This window comes from Protobothrops mucrosquamatus, unplaced genomic scaffold (genome assembly GCF_001527695.2).
Source record: "Protobothrops mucrosquamatus isolate PMUCROS unplaced genomic scaffold, P.Mucros_1.0 scaffold3011, whole genome shotgun sequence".
NCBI lineage: Eukaryota > Metazoa > Chordata > Lepidosauria > Squamata > Viperidae > Protobothrops > Protobothrops mucrosquamatus.
In genome coordinates this window covers 16970-33629 of record NW_015389027.1, presented here as the reverse complement: position 1 = coordinate 33629, position 16660 = coordinate 16970, and the positions used below count along the sequence as shown (strand labels likewise).

The window sequence follows — 16660 nt, the reverse complement described above, 5'->3', positions numbered from 1 at the left end:
TATAGTCATTCTTACCCAAAGTTATTCCTTTTATAGATGAAGACTCACGGATCTTGATTAATAAGATCTCCAAAGTCAAAATAAACAATAAAGGTGATAGTGGACAACCTTGCCTTGTACCTTTTTCAATTTTAATTGATTCTGTCAACCCTCCATTTACTATCACTTGAGCAAATTGTAGTTGATAGATAGCCTTTAACGCTGACAAAAATCTGTCCCCAAAATTCATTCTATCAACCAACTGTAGCAGGAATTGCCAATCCAACTTATCAAAGGCTTTTTCAGCATCCAAGAAGATAAGAGCCGCCGGAATTTGATTATTTTTGTCCAAATACTCCAACAAATTCACAATTTGTCTGACATTGTTCTTCATATATCTTCCATTTATAAATCCAAACTGGTCCACATGAATAATCCGTTTCAATACTTGCATTAGTCTATTAGCTAATATTTTTGCAAAAATCTTATAATCCGTATTCAATAAAGATATTGGCCTATAGTTTTTAGGCTGAGTCATATCTTGATCCTCCTTTGGTATGAGTGAAATAAATGCACACCTCCAGGATGGCGGTATTTGTCCTGCCATTAAGATATCATTAAAAAGACATCTCAAGGGTTCTAACATTTCTTCAGACAATTTTTTATAATAAATTGCAGTAAACCCATCTGTACCAGGGGCCTTACCAACCTTCAATTGTTTAATTGCCTCTGTAATCTCTTCCAACACAATCGAACAATTCATCAATCCTTTTTGATCATCAATAAGACAAGGCAAATTTGCTTGTTGCAAATAATTATCTATTTCAAAAGATTGTATATTCTCAGAGGCATATAATTTAGAAAAATATTCCGAAAAAGCCCTTTTAATCAGGTCCTGCTGAAAAACTTCTTTACCCTTGTAGTTTATTTTCTCAATAAGTCTTTGTTTTTGTTTCTTGCGTAATTGATAAGCTAACCATCTTCCAGGTTTATCTGCATTGCAGAATGTATTATGTTTCATGTATTTCAAATTAACAGCAATTTGATCAGAAAGCAACATATTAAATTGTTCTTTCAACATTGCAATAGATGCCTTTAAATTCTTATCCGTTGGGTTTAAGGAGAAAGCTTTTTCCTTTATTTTTATCTCTTGCTCTATATCTTTATACCTTTGTTGCTGATATCGCTTATAAGCAGAATTCATTGAAATTAAGGCACCCCTCATTACTGCTTTGCTTGCGTCCCAAACCATTGACATAGAGGTGCCTTTGTTCATATTCAGCATAAAAAAGTCTTTTAAACAGTCTTTAAGTTTCTGCACATTTGCTTCATAATTCAATAAATTCTCATTTAATCTCCAAGTCCTTCTACTACCTCCATCAATTGAAAATTCCATCCATACAGGACTATGGTCTGACAATATCTTGGGAAAAATCTTCACCTTCTTAACCCTAGAAATCAAATCATTAGTAATCAAAATAAAATCAATTCTGGAATAAGATTGATGCCTATCCGAAAAAAAGGTGAAGTCACTTTCTCCTGTATTCCTCGCTCGCCATATATCTCTTAATTCAAGGTCTTCCTGTAATGCAAAAAAACTTTTAGGTAGTTTAGTTTGCATTGAAATTTTAGAAGAAGTCTTTTTGTCTTTTTTTGAGTCTATTACACCATTCCAATCTCCCATCATAATAACAGATTTGTAATCCAATTGTATTATCTTTTGATGTAAAAGAGTATAAAATTGCTTTTGTTGTTGATATGAATTAGGTGCATATAAACCCACCAGGAGACATTTTTTCCCATTCAATATAATTTCAATAAACACAAATCTTCCTTCTACATCAGCATCTATTAACTTTGGCATCAGTCCCTTCTTAACATAAAAGACTACACCCGCTTTCTTCTTTGGAGCAGGGGCAATAAAATGTAGACCCAATTTAGGATTAAGCAGATACTTTTGGTCTTTTAATGTAATATGCGTCTCTTGTAAACATATAATATCATTTTTGTGTTGCTTCAAATAATAAAATATTTTCCTCCTTTTTTGTGGTGAGTTCAAACCATTAACATTTAAAGTTATTAGTTTAACCATCCTTTGGCTTTTGAAGCTTCTGAAGCATCCCTTGCAGATCCACCATAACAGATCTTTTGGGCCTAGCCCCTCCCACTGGCTCCGAAGTAGTTGAACATGTTTGTGGCATAGCCTCCTTCTGCTGTTCTTTTTCCTTACGCTTGTAAGCTGCACGTGTCATTCTCTGGTCTTTTGGATCATCCTTTGCCTCCAACGTTTGTAAATTCTGAAATTCTCCTGCAGATAGCGACATAGCTCCAGGCAAGTCAACAATCAGTTGTTCCACTCCTTCTTCTGTTCCTTTAACTGGCGATGTAAAAGATGAGTCAGCTTTCAGAATCGTTGAATAAAAATGTTTAGCCTTCGAAACTGTGTTGAGTCTAAAACGGTTCCCAGCATATGTCAAGGCCATTCCAACTGGTATTTCCCATCTAAAAGGAACTTGCTGCTTCTTCAATTCTTGAGCTAAGAAAGCAAATTCCTTTCTTTTTCTTAAAATTTTTGAAGGTATTTCTTTCAAAAGTATAACATCTTGAGCAGCAATCTGAAATCTCTGTTGGTAGAAGGCCTGTATGATATCATTTCGACGTGTCTTTCTAGAAAAGTAGACAACAACATCCCTGGGCAGTTTTCTCTGACGTGCGACCCATGAATTGACTCTAAATATTTTTTCTATTTCTCCATATATAATTTCAGGATCGCAGTCAAAAACCAACACTAAGGCAGCTGATACCTCCTCCCTCAGTTTCTCTTGTGCATCCTCCTTCAAGCCTCTGATTCTTATTGCATGTTCCATTTCTCTAAATTGTGTCATTACAATATCATTTTGAGCAATCTCTATACCCTCTTCTACTTTTTCTATTCTCTCCTCCATTCCTTCCATTTTTTCTCCCACTTCTTCCACACGCGCCTCTATACGATCCATATGAAAAGCAAAACCTTGAAAAATTTGAGACATGTTCTCACACAATTNTTGTCTGTTAACTTTCGATTTCAGGCAATTGAGAAGAGTACTTAATTCTTCTGAGTCAAAGTTATAATTTCTTTATAAAAAGTCCAAATTTCCTAGACAGCTCTGTCTGATGAAAGTTACTCACAATTAAAGTCAAAAAAGAACATCAAAGGTGGAGACGGCGTCTGGCTTCGCAAAGTAACGAAGACATCCCGATCTGTGGAGGAACTCTGGGCTCCGGAGGAGTTCTCACCTTCGCCTCCCTGGGAGCCCCCCAGGGAGACTAGGGAACTCAACTCCTACTCCAGAGTAAGCTCTCCTTCTCTCCTATGCCTGGAGAGAAGGTTCAAACCACCAAACAGCTGGTATCCGCTGTTTCGGCAATTTTTACGCAGTCCCGGACGGGAGGCTGTCAAAAAGCCTCCTTCGGCAGCCGCCCAGCCACCGGAAGCCTACATCTGCCTTGTTAATAGTTTTTAGGATTAAGATTTCAAAACTAATTTTTAAATTGTGAGTAATGTTTTTATTTGCTTTTAGATTCTAATTTCTGAGGAATTTAAAAACTATGACTATGGTTATAAGAACACAGACGTATACAACAAGGTAAAAAAAGTATGATGGTCATCTATTTTTCTAAAAATAATATCTTCTCCTGAGCCTCACAGAGGACACTTGTAATCTTATGATGAAGCTTCAAGTAAGCTGAATCTAACTTCTCAATTGACCACTTCTGTTTAGGAGAAGCTGCCTCAGACCCTAAGTTTGCTCTTCCTTCCTGTATTTCAAAGCCAGTAAAAACTTTCTTCTTCTTTTTCTTCCTGCCCTGGTTTGGACTTGAGAAGAGTTATGGAGTGTTCAAGTGGCAGAGACCTCTTGCCATCCTCCCTTTTCAATGCCAAAAGTCAATTACCAATCCTAGCCTTGCTGTACTTGACAGATAATCCTGACAGTTGCCTACGCTATGGATTTAAGCAGCTGTCAAGGTATCATGAATCCATTAGGCAACTTCTCTGCACACTGAGGGCAATTTCCAAATCACATTCTTCTTTTTTTTCTCTTCTTTTCATCCACAGACAACACCTCCGTTTTATCAAATAGAAGATGTTAGTGTGCCAGTAGCTGTGTGGAGTGGGGGAAATGATATTAATACAACCCCAAGGAATATTAAATCACTGCCTACTCGAATTGCTCATTTAGTTTTCTATAAGGATATTTTTGATTGGCAACATTTTGATCCTACCTTGGGTCTGTATGCTCCACAGTGCTTGTATCCTGATGTGCTTCAATTGATGCAGAAGTACAAGGATTAATGTCAGGGTTGGGAGTTTCTTGGGAAAAAGAAACATAACATCTCAGCCACTTGTCTGTTTCTTGAAATCTTACAATCCAGCTTTTTAAATTAAATAAGGTTATTAAGAAAACACAATTATACATACCCTTTACATAATTTCCAAAATTATAGTAAACTTTTTCTATATTTGTTTAGTGCATTACTTTGCTTATTTTACAAAAATTCAGGAAAATCAATGGTTCTTGAGTAGGGTAGCTGATATTTTATCAAAGTTCTCAGCGTACATATAAATAGTTCTTCAATAGTACCTTTGAAGAGATCTTACTTTATACCTTTTTTTTCATCAAATAATTATTTTTTTCTGCTGTACTCAACATGGCTAAGACAAAACATTTATTGCAGGAAAATAGTTTCATAAAATAGGTTTCTTTTATTATTCTAGACCAGCAGAATTTTATTTGGTCAAGAAAAGTACAAGCAATAAAATGAACAGCACAAAATTATTCACTAACACAGTGATGGTGAACCTTTTAGAGACCGAGTGCCCAAACTGTAACCCAAAACCCACTTATGTATCATTGGGTGCCGGGTGGGCATGGCCCATTGGGTGGGTGTGGCCCATTGGATGGGCGTGGCTTCGGTGATAACAGCAGACTGGGTGGGACTAAAAAGTTCAATCAATCAATTCCAACTTTGCAAGATCATTTTCCCCCGCAAGAAGTTGAAATTGATTGATTGATTAAACCTTTTTTTTTTGCACATGGCAGTGGAGGCCTAAAGCGAAAAGGTTTTGTAAAACCCAGGTGAAGGCCTCTGGCATGCGTGCCATAGGTTCGCTATCACGGCCCTAACAAGAACTATTAGCAGCTATTTGGTGGGCGAAGCTTAAACATAATTTAACAAAATTTTGAGAATTTAGAGAAATAGATTTATTTTGATTGTTGATAATTTAACAGTGCAAACAAAACCGGAGTGTGAAAATTTAAACAAGAGGGGCAATCAATTACAGCTAGTCCTCAACGTAAAAACCACAGTTGAGCCGAAAATTTCTGTTGCTAAGCAAGACAGTTGTTAAGTGAGTTGCATCCCATTTTATGATTTTTGCCCAGTTGTTAAGCAAATCAATGCAGCCGTTATGTGAATCTGGCTTCCCCCCATTGTCCCTGCTTGCCAGAAACCAGCTGGAAAGGTAACACATGGTGATCATATGACTCTGGTACAGTGGAGCTGCCATAAATACATGTCTGTTTCCAAGCATTTGAATTTTGATCATTTCTCCATGGGATGTTGCAACTGTCATAAGTGTGAAAACTGGTCATAAGTCATATTTTCAGTGCTGTTGTAACTGTGAATAGTCACAATGAATGGTGAACGTCACTATAGAATTGGCAAGACAGAAGAACATTGGCTTGATTTCTGCAATACCTATATCACAGGAACAGGGGCAGATTTCCTATGGGATTTTCCCATTTTTCCCTTCCAAAACAGGTGTGGGGAGTATTAATTGATCTAAAGATAAGTCTCTCTTAAATTTTAGGACTGTGATATGCTATAAATATGAGGCTGGTTTAGATACAAAGTTTACTTAGACTTTTTTTTATATAAAGGAAATGTACAGATATTAAATAGGTGGTATCTGGCTCAATAGTAGCAATTGTGAGAGAGATCTAGATGTCCTAGTAGACCACTGTTAAGTCCGGAGAATAATGGCGCTTGAAGCAATGCATTTCCAACATGTCTTTATTCTCTGACTACAATCTACGAACAACCCGAGCAGAGGCACGCAGGCTTCTATTTATACCCTCTGATCCCCGAGCAATTCCAACCAATCACAAGGCAGTCTTTTCCCGCCTTACGTATGCGCGCAAGGCCGGCGCCACGCAGTCTGGTCCCGGGCAGCTTTTGCAAATGCCCGGGACTCTTGCAACGTCCTGAGCCTGCTTCTGCAGGCTCAGGACACAACAACCACTACTAAAGTATGAGCCAGTAGTGTGCCAGCAGCTGCCAAAAAAAGCTAATACGGTCTTGGCTGCATCAACAGAGGGATAATTTCAAGATCATGTGAAGTTATAGGATTGCTTTATACTGCATTGGTGAGACTACACTTGGAATACTGCATCCAGTTCGGGTCACTGCGATACAAAAAATATGTTGAGTAAGAGTGCAGAGAAAAGCAACAAAGATGATAAGGGATCTAGAAGCTAAACCATACAAGGGAACGAGATATGTCTAAGTCTAACAAGGAGAATGACTAGGGGTGATATGATAGCAGTCTTTCTGTACTTGGGGGATTGTCATAGAGAATAAGGAGTCAACTTAATCTCCAAATAACAAGTGTAAGATCATCAAAGAGAGATCCAATCTACAACTAAGGAGGAATTTCTTAAAAATGAGAACAATTAATCAGCGGAACAGCATGCCTCAGGAAACTGTGGGTGTTCCATCACTAGAGATTTTCAAGAAGAAGCTGGACAGCCATTTGTCCAGAATGGTATAGGACATCCTGCCATGGGCAGGGGGTTCAGCTAGAAGACCTCCAAGGACCCTTCCAACCCTATTATTCTATGTTCTAACTGAAGTTCACTACCATCACACATAAACATAACCTAAAACATATAAGGAGCAATAAAATTAAAAATTCACAAATACAAAATATGCTGACTATACTGGTTTTTCCATACTAGGGAAGAAATGTAGAAGAATTTAGGATTGTGAAGACCCTCGTTTGCTATATTTACACATAGCATTAGGAAAAGTACAGAATTTAACTACCTTTCTGAAGGTTTCTGCATGCTTTCTGCCAAGAATAAAAATGTGATCTTTTCATCTGTCAAAAGTATGGATCCATTTAGCAGTAGCCACCAACAGCCAGCAGTCTAAATAGAAAGGACAACATAATAACGTGTTAAACCTTCTCAATGTCTACCAACTGGTAGGGACATATAAGGTCCTGAACTGTTAATCCAACTGATTGTATCTATCTTTTAGCAGCATTGAAGGCAAGCAATTGAACATCACCAGAAGAAAGCTTGCTGGTTCTATATGTAAAGATACCAGATAGCTCACATAAAATGAAGTTATTTGGTCTTGAATGCTTTTGAATACTGAGACGCATAGTTTGAATTGAAAATTGGCTCCTTCTACTCAAGTTTGAAGCAAATAACGGTAGTATTTAACACCATCTAAAGACTGATCTTCATCCTCATTTGAGGAAGATTCTTACAACTAATCCTTGATGATCATCCGGAAAAGTCATTTTAAGTTACAGTCTTTACTTCGTCAATTTCATCACTGATATTTTCATTTAAGAATAGGATAATACAGTTTAAATGGAAAAGAATGTCTTGTTATTATTTATTTATCTATTAAATTTATACACCTCCCATCTTCCTATCAAGAGATTCTGAGTAGCTTACAAAATGATTAAAATAATATAAAAATTCAAACACTAAAACAATAAATATTAACACTAAAAGTAACAAAAATTAACTAAGTATACAAGAGGGTGAAGGTGGGGGGGTCTTCCTTTTAATCCACTAACAAGTTCCAATATTGAACATCCCATTGGGGTCCGAGGCCAAAAGACAGAACCAAGTTTTATGATTGTTTTGGAATGCCAAGAGGGTGGGGACAGATGCTACCTTGATGGGAACAATGCTCCAGAATGTGGAGCCAGGCAGAAAAGAGTCTTCTCCTGGATTCTACTGGGCAGAATTTCTTAACTAATGGAGTTCATAATATCCCCTTCTCCCGGCACAAGTGAGCATGGCCAATCCCATTGGGGTGAGATGGTTTCTCAGGTAACCTGGAAACATTCCATAAAAGTTTTTAAATGTGATAACAACCACCTTCAATTGGATCCAGTAACAAACTGGCAACCAGTACAGCTTATGCAATAATGGTGTTACCTTGGTCATCCTGGGGACCCCTAAAACTATCTGCACAGTTGCATTCTGTGCCAGATGTAGCTTCTGAATACTCTTCAAGGATAGCCCTATATAGAACTGATTGCAATAATCCAAGCACAAAATAACCAGGGCCTGAGGGACTGATCTCATCCAGGAAAGGGTATAATTGGCACAAAGCACAAGTTGCACAAAGGGTCTTCTAGCCAGGACTGCCACCTGCTCTTTGACAGCATCTAAAAGTCTAGGAGAACTCTAAATTGCACACCAGGTCTATCTGATGCAATGCAAACTCAACCAGAATTAAAGATGTTAAAGTTGTGGATCCCAAAGCTCCACACACCCAAAGCCACTTGGTCTTAACAATTTTCAGTGAAAGCCTGTTCTCCCCATCCAGACCCCACAGCCTCCAGACATCACAAGAGGGCAGTAACAGAATCACTTGGTTCCACCTGGGACAGAGATTTAAAGTTGAGTATCATCAGTGTACTGATGATACCTCATCCCATGGTGATGGATGATCTCACCTAAACAACTTCATGTAGATGCTAAAAAGTGAAGAGAGTACCAAGTCCTGTACCACATCAGAAAGCCAAATTATATCTTTTAGAGCAGGGGTCTTCAAGCTTGGCTCTTTTATGACTTGTGGACTTCAACTCCCAGAATTTCTCAGCCAGTGTGCCTGGCTGAGGTATTCTGGGAGTTGAAGTCCACAAGTCATAAAAGGGCCAAGTTTGAAGATCCCTGTTTTAGATTAAATATATATCCCTCCATGTTATTTCTCTCTTATAATGTGTAATAGTTTCAGCAGGAGACTGTCATTACTTTCAATTAACCTCATTTTGCTGGGGATGGAGAAGGAGTTCCTGTTCCAATTTACAACTCTTAGCACAACTGCTCTTTCCTTATGCCTCTGCGTGAATGCTAGCTGGCATGTTTCGATATCTGTATATAGAATTTGCTGTTTTATATCTCTTGACTTTATGTCTTCCTGTTGGAAAGACAACAATCTCTCAGAATGGCTTATTTTTCCTATTATCTCAAATGTTCTGATTGCAAGAAATGTCAATGTTTCTTTAGATTCCCACGCAAGGGTGGATTATGTGCTATTTCTTCTTGCTATGCCATTCTAAAATATTTTTATTTGAGCATTTTTCTTTGCTCCCATAAATATTTGTTGTTGTTGTTAATTGCGAAGTCGTGTCCGACCCATTGCGACCCCATGGACAATGTTCCTCCAGGTCTTCCTGTCCTCTACCATCTTCTGGAGTCCATTTAAGTTCACGCCAACTGCTTCAGTGACTCCATCCAGCCACTTCATTCTCTGTCGTCCCCTTCTTCTATTGCCCTCAATCTTTCCCAGCATTAGGCCCTTCTCCAGTGAGTCTTTCCTTCTCATTAGGTGGCCAAAGTATTTGAGTTTCAACTTCAGGATCTGGCCTTCTAAAGAGCAGTCGGGGTTGATCTCTTCTAGGACTGACCGGTTTGAATGCCTTGCAGTCCAGGGGACTCACAGGAGTCTTCTCCAGCACCATAGTTCAAAGGCCTCAATTCTTTGTCGCTCAGTCTTTCTTATGGTCCAACTTTCACAGCCATACATTGCAACTGGGAAAACCATGGCCTTGACTGTACACACTTTTGGTGGCATGGTGATGTCTCTACTTTTTAGTATGCTTTCTAGATTTGCCATACTTTCCTCCCCAGAAGCAAACGTCTTTTAATTTAATGCTATTTGCAAATTACTTTGTTCTTTATTCATTTTTCCTCCTCTTGGTCAGGAAATAATTAGAGAGAAGGTCCTTCAGGCCTTCTTCAGGATTTCAGTTGAGTTTGTGATTCAGATGCTAGGCTCCTCCTTCCCTTTTAATTTCTTGGGGGAGTTTTATGTCTATAAGATGCTAACAGCATGGATAGCTCCATTGGGAATCTACCTTCACTTATGTGTGCATTGAAAGGAATATGATATGGACTTCTATGGAAGCAATGGTGGATTAAAGACAGCTCCATTCTTAGTGGAGTCAATGGTAATAGTGGAATAAAGAGATGATGAATGGACTGATCTCTTGGAATTTCTCTCCAAATAAATAGAAAGACCTGGGATCACCCTTAAGGGCATCATATGGAGGATCTCTATGAGGAGACCATATAACAGCCGTCTCTGGTGGGTTTGGAGCTCTGGTAGCTGGGAGAAACCAAGTTTTGCCCAAGCACAGTTTGGAGATTTCAAAAGGACATTGGTTTTCCTTTCCTTCTTTCTTTCTTTCTTTCTTTCTTTCTTTCTTTCTTTCTTTCTTTCTTTCTTTCTTTCTTTCTTTCAATTGCTTGTTAACTGCTTCTTGGATATTGAGAATATTCAAAACAACAGTTAACCTTTCATTACATTGGGTGATTCTCCTTCAGTCCTCAGCAGAAGTAAATTTATGGTCTTAACATTTTTTTTTAATTTTGAAATAAGCAAAAAGGGTATTAGAATGTTGATTCTGGAAAGTTTATGATGGGCTAAAGGGCTAAAGACAGATTTGAAATAAGATTTTGTAATTAATTATAAGAATCCTTCCTATGGTAAAATGGTACTTTGAAGGCTGGAGACTAGAAGGAACCAGAAAGAACTAAAAATTATAATTAAAAATGAGACAGTACTAACACAGAATGGAAAAAAATAACCTTGAAAAATTCAAATATATTTGGGAACAATGCACTCGTAAATTTCACTTAAGATTGTGGCTTAAGAGAATCTTCTTTAAATGGCTTTAAAAAAGGAAATTGAAGAAGATATGACTGAGGCTGTTTTGAATGTGCATTTCAAAATGACAACTTATAAGAATGAAATGAAAAAGATGTTACTCTGGACAAATTATCTCTTCATCCCATTGGTATAAAAACCAAGGTTTTGCCTTTGACTTCTTTTCCATTTAATTTAATGGTCTTTTCTAAAATGACTTTAAATTATGTTTGGACTGTAAATATTTTTTTTCTTTTTAAAAATCTATTTTTAACACATTACAGCCAGGTGAATGTATTCTAATGCCTAGTTAAAAAGATTCCTGAAGGTTTTCAGACACTAAAATTATAATTTTAAAACACTTTCCATGCAGGTGGGATGTGGCTGTTTCTGGTATTGGCATGCTTAATCCAGCAGACAACAAATTCAGAAGAATCTTTTAGATAAAGACATTTGAATCCTCAAGGATTCATGACAATTGTAAGTTTTGATATGAAACAAGTAAGTTGACTCCTCCCCAACTCCTCCTCCACCACCACCACCACCAGGACAAGAACAAATATATTTTCCCACTGCAGCATGTGCTTTGTGTACCAGCCCATGACTTTTTAAACAAAGAATGGCTTTGTTTTAATCGCTACCTTGAAAAATTGAATTCAACTGTCATTGACCTCCAAGGCAACATCAAGTCTAAATACTTAAATATGCTAAGGTGGTACATAGCATAACCTGATGTGGGGACAGAATTTTCCACCCAGTTGAATCAGAGGAGCAGATTCAGTTTTGGAAAGGGGTAGGAACAGTGCCTTCGGACTGTTCTTTTGAAGGGCCGCAAAGCACTTTGAACTGGACCCAGGAGCCTATTGGCAACCAATGCAGCAATTTTGGCATATGAGTAATTCTACATTAGTGGGGCTGCCCTGCCAATACTCTTGCTAACGCATTGTGTACCAGCTGCAATTTCCACGTATCCCCAAAGGCTACATTGTGTAGGGGGCATCACAGCAGTTTCATTGAGCAGTTATGAAGATGTAGCTTTCCAAACTCAGAGTTTCCTTATCCAGGGAGGGCGTATGAACCAAGCTCAGTCAAGGGTGGCTAGCTAAAAAAAAATTTAGGTGCAATTAATTGTTGCATGTTCCATCAGGGTTAGTTTTTCCAGAACTGCTAAGTCACTAAATCTGAAGATGAAGCCACAAATGTATATAAAATAGAAATATATTCAAGCTACTGAACAGATGAAATATTCCATAGGTATACAACTTAGATCTTGAGCAAGAATTTACTATTTCATTTACAGCCTGAAATCATCCAACATTGGGGATATTCCAGTGAAGGGTATGAAGTTCTGACTGATGATGGTTATTACCTTCAGTTAAACAGAATTCCTCATGGAAAACACTGTCCACGTAATGAAGGTAGGTCTGTAACATGATATTTCCAGATCTGAATTGCTTACATACTGCATATATAGTCATTCATGTGGTCCTGAAAATATCACTATGCCTTCTGGGGGGGAAGTAGAATACTGCTCCTCTTTTCAGCTTTGACTGAAAAAGAGCTTCTGCTGGTTTTTTTTTTTTTGTAAGCCATAGATACTTGGCATGTGTATTATATTACCTTTCTACAAATAATTGTGGAGCTATTAGTGGTGTTTTATGATGGGTGGTTCAGTTTGGGATTCCTTTGAACTTGTGGAACCAAATAAATTATGGGTTTCTCTGTAGCATCAACTCTATTTCTGTGGGCTGTATCCATGCCCTTTGTGGCTCCTGTAGGTTCCTGGTTGACCATGTGTGGCTGGATCAGTGGTGGGATTCAAATATGTGAACAACCAGTTCTCTGTGTGGATGCTACCCCCGGAGGTCCATTCTGGGCCTGGGCAACAAAAAATTGGCTACCGGTTCTACCTTATGAATCTGGCTGAATCCCACCACTGGGCTGGATTCAGGAGATAATTAAGTTTCTCTGAAGGAGAGAGTTTTGCCACTTTACTTGACAAAAGTTTGATGGTCTCTCTTTTACAGGAGCCATTCCTTAACCCATCTGTACTTGAGAACTTTCATTTAATCTCCAACTTTAGTCTAGTCTCCAACTGTAGTTAAGAAAATGATAGGGAGTCCATTACACATGATCCTGGTGGAAGTGAATAGTCTTCATTATTTTCAATCTAGTTTATGGGACATGTTAGGAATAAAATTTTAGAATAAAAAGTAAAGTTAAGTGACACGTACTCTGTAAAATTTCTACACGCAGACAGTAAGATTTCTACACAAAATTTCTACACGTAGACTGCAAGATTTCTACACAATTTCTACATGTACACGTACCTTGTAAGAGTTCTGCACGTAGGCTATAGGATTTCCACACTGAGCTATAGGATTNTGATAAGATTGTAACCTCAGAGGAGGGGCCAAGGCGTCGGGATAGAATGTATATAATGTGTGTCTTTGTTGTGACTAGGTGTGGCTCAAATATTTATTTGGAGTCCACCACGCTTTGCAAACCGTTATATCCAATAAATCTCTGTCTAATTTCAACTTGCTGTTTGGTGTTATTCAGTGGGCTAGAATTTCTACCAACAGACAGAAGCTGCATTTATCATTCTAATGAATGGAGACAGGAGTGGTGCATCTGTCCTGGTCCTCTTAGACTCCTTGGTGACATTGAACACAATCAACCATGGTATCTTCCTAAACTAGTATCAAGGGCAGGGAATACTAAGCATTACCCCTTGGTTATTCATAAATAAATTCATTCTTATTGTGTATTTCCAATGGCTAATCAATTTCTTTGTTCTGTTTGGAATATTGCAAAGTTTCTCTTCTCACTTATATTATTTTTTATATATATAATTTTTTTTATTAATTTTTATAGTTGAACAACAAATAACAATATGATGCATTTACATACACAAGCAAAAAAAAAGTCTTGTTCAATTTAAGATAAAGGCATTTTCAATAAGAAAGGAAAAATTACAATACAACCATTCAACCAGCAAAAAAAAAGTATGGATTTTTCTTTCTTTCTTTCTTTCTTAGTTCCGCAGCCATTTTAAAGCCATTCTCCAAACTTCTTTAAAAATCACTTCAGTAATCCATAAAAATAATAAGTATCACCAACAAATAGGCATTACAAATTCGTTACAACTAAAACTTTCCAAAAGCCAAAGGAGCCACAATGTGTCTTTATCCAGTTAGTAACCAGAAGAGAGTGAAAGTGAAAAGCGAAAGTTTCTTATCTATTCCAGAGAAACAGCAGTTCCGCAGCCATCTTGCTCTCACTTTAAATCTCCACCAAAAAAAGAAGATGCTAATATATTCTCAGAGTCAAAGTCCCAAGTAATCCGAAACTACTCCAAACCTCCTGCTTAGTTCCGTCTGTTTATAGTTTAAATCCAAGTAACTTTCAGTAGCAGAGGTGGGAGCTGCATCTGGCTTCGCTCCAAATGAGTAGGAGCGAAGGCGTCCTGGGGCGTGGAGAACGTCCAGACTTCGGTCGAGCTCTCACCCCTCAACCCCGATCAGAGAAAAAACCGGGGTGAGAGGGAGCTCTAGACCTATCCGGACTAACTCACCCCCCCACTCACTTATATTATTTAAACCCATTTTGAAACTGGGAGTGATTGTCAGCTTGGAGTGAAAGTTTCACTCTGCTGATGATGCACAGCTGTAGATTATTGTCCCAGGGTTAGAGTTAGTGAAATTTTATATTGGTTCCTGGAGGTTGTGGGAGTCTAGATGGGGCAAAACCAGTTTAGATTATACCCTACCAACAATCAGAATTGCTACTTTGTGGCTACACATTAACTTTAATCCTGGCACTTAGTGCTGACCAGAAGTGCTGGTCCATGACTTGAGAATCTTCCTGGTCCTACTTCACATTGGTAGAAAAATTAAATGTGAGCCCTGGCCGAGGATTGCTCTCCCAGCAGCAGCAGCCAACACAACAGTTGCAGCACTACATGGACCAGGAACTTCTTGTGTTCTTATATATTTAAATCTGCTCAATTGTTATGAAACTTTATTGCTATTCATTGACCAGAGTTCTTTCAGTTGGGACAGTTTTCAGATATTGTTAAAGCAATTCAGTGGTAGATTTAGTAGCACACTTAAGGTTCTGCTGAACAAAGTGTGATTGATGGAGTGTGTGGCTAGGCACATAGCACCTGTTCAGAAAACCTTACAGCAGCTACAACTGTTCCTGGGATCCTCTGGCTGCCGTTGCAGATGGCCCATAATCTTAGGAAGAGAAGCATTTGGTATAGAATGCCCTCAAGGAAGGGTGCATGGGTAAAGATTATATTTTGCCTTTTGAATTCAGGCCTCTGCACAATCCTAATGTAAGTGTGACGTTGTAAAGGGGTCTAAACAAGACAAAATGTAGGTACTATTTGTGGAGGAGCATTATACTTATAGATAACATACAATAAATCATGTATTCTTGGATTCTTTTGCAGGGCCAAGACCAATCGTTTTATTGGTACATGGTCTTCTGTGTGATGGGAGATTTTGGATTGCAAATCTTCCTAGAAACAGCCTGGGATTTTTTCTGTCAGATGCTGGTTATGATGTCTGCATAATAAATGTTAAAGGGACCACTTAGTCTAGAAGACACAAGGAATTTTCTTTATATAAAATTTTTTATTAACTTTTATAGTTGAACAACAAATAACAATATGATGCATTTACATACACAAGCAAAAAAAAAATCTTGTTCAATACATTTTCGGAGACGCTCGGCAGCCCCCGCCTTGCCTCCACCCTCATTCACTTTCCTCTCCTTCCTCCGCCTGAACCCACAACCTCTCCTCCTTCCTCCTTTCCACCTGCCTACATCCCATACCCTTCTTAACCCCTCCTCGAGTGCAGTTTGGGGTACCAACCGAGCATCTTCTCTTTTCAATACAATTTCATTATTTACCTATAATATACAAATACATCATTTTTTTATAATTTCTATCCCCTAGTCTTTCTCTATAAAACTATCCCTTCATCCCTTTCCTCCCCCCCCCCCCGGACTTCCCAGAACTAAATACAGGAGTAGTCACATGAACAACCCAAATCTAACTAAAACAATCTGATTATAATACATACAAGTATTAATTTACTTTAACTCTAATAAACAATAACAAACTTAATTATAAAAACTCCAAAACTCAAAATATAATTATTCATCTTCCCCAAATCCAAATATCTAAAAATTAAACTTTACCATTTCTACAAAAATAAAAAGTAAAAATTAACTACTAATCTTACTGCTATTAATCATCCAAATATCTTAAACCCATTAAAAACCATCTTTAACTTCCTCTAAGACAGTATAAGTCCTTTAAAATAATACAATTATATCATTAATCATCTGAACTCTTTTTTTATCTCAAATACTTGTCTTTTAAATAAGATTTTCTTTCTTTTCTTTTTTTCAACAAATTTTAATAATATACTCATCTACTCTCTTCTTTATCAAATACTTCAATCCTTTAAATAAAATTTTCTTTCTTATTAATTCAAATAATATATATCCAACAGATCAATAAAATATCATACTTTCAGTCTAAAACAATATAATCCTTTAAAACAATAAAAATTCTTCAAACATTAAAATATTCTTTCTTTTTACAATACTTTCTAAAGACCATTAATATTCCAAATCAAAAATTTTAAAAATAAAGAACTTTCAAAACGTTCATATAAAGTTATCCTCCTGGATCTCTTCACTCTGCAAATCAAATTTTTTT

At 37.5% G+C, this 16660-nt stretch overlaps 1 pseudogene; it reads left to right on the top strand.

Moving 5' to 3' along the window:
• The first annotated feature begins 11298 nt into the window (after window positions 1–11298).
• LOC107296868 overlaps window positions 11299–16660 on the top strand; it is a 15242-nt pseudogene continuing 9880 nt past the window's right edge.